Source organism: Helobdella robusta (assembly GCF_000326865.2).
Source record: "Helobdella robusta unplaced genomic scaffold HELROscaffold_34, whole genome shotgun sequence".
NCBI lineage: Eukaryota > Metazoa > Annelida > Clitellata > Rhynchobdellida > Glossiphoniidae > Helobdella > Helobdella robusta.
Window position 1 is genome coordinate 193616 of NW_008704659.1, and position 1408 is coordinate 195023.

The following is a 1408-nucleotide window of genomic DNA, read 5'->3' on the forward strand; positions in this document are numbered from 1 at the left end:
CATCATCTTAGTCATTATTATTATTTGCAATGTTATCATCATCATCATCATCATCATCATCATTCCCCCATCATCACCATCATCATTACCATTACCATCATCATCATCATCAACTTAAACGCGCAAACACAACAGATTTACAGAACATACAGCCAAACACATAAATTTACGCAAACACACACACACGTACACACATACACACACACATACACACACTTCACAGCACACACACATACATACACACACACATACACACGTTGCAACACACACACACACACACAAGTCGCAACACGCGTTGATTTATGTCAGAGGAATCGGGCGACTTTTCGAAGCTTTCAATTCGCACTGCTCCAACATTCCACTTTGTTGTTTTTTTATGTTTTTTTTTTCTGTTCGTTTGTATGTGGCTGCTGTGAATCTGACCGTTGTGACCTTCGTGTAATGACTCTCACAGTTCTCATTTTGCTCACTTTCGTCTTCCTCGCTTTCACTCTCTCTTTCTCTTTCTTTCTGTGCTTTTATCTATTTATTTCTAATAAATTTTTCCTTTTCATTTTTCTCCCTCTCTTTTTTTCTTTTTCCCACTCTTTCTCTCTCTCTCTCTCTTTCTCTCTCTCTCTCTCTCTCTCTCTCTCTCTCTCTCTCTCGTTGTTTCAACTTCACTCTCTTGTTTTTACTTTCTCTCTACTCATTTTACTTTTCATCTTTTTCTGTATTTTTACCTCCTTCCATTCTCTCTTTTTCTCTCTCTCCCTTTCTCTCCCTTTCTCCCTTTCTCCCTTTGTTCATGGTTTCGATTTTTTTTTTACAAAAACAATCCTTTGATGAATGGTCGTGACGAATGTATGACGCATGTTGTCGGCTGATGATGTCGAAGCAGGTGACTGTAATGACGATGACGATGATGATGGAGGTAGTCGTGATGATGATGACGATGATGATGGTGGTAGTCGTGATGATGATGACGATGATGATGGTGGTAGTCGTGATGATGATGACGATGATGATGGTGGTAGTCGTGATGATGATGACGATGATGATGGTGGTAGTCGTGATGATGATGACGATGATGATGGTGGTAGTCGTGATGATGATGACGATGATGATGGTGGTAGTCGTGATGATGATGACGATGATGATGGTGGTAGTCGTGATGATGATGACGATGATGATGGTGGTAGTCGTGATGATGATGACGATGATGATGGTGGTAGTCGTGATCATGATGACGATGATGATGGTGGTAGTCGTGATGATGATGACGATGATGATGGTGGTAGTCGTGATGATGATGACGATGACGATGATGATGATGGTAGTCGTGACGATGATGACGATGATGATGGTGGTAGTCGTGATGATGATGACGATGATGGCGATGATAATGGTGGTGATGATTTTGAATGTC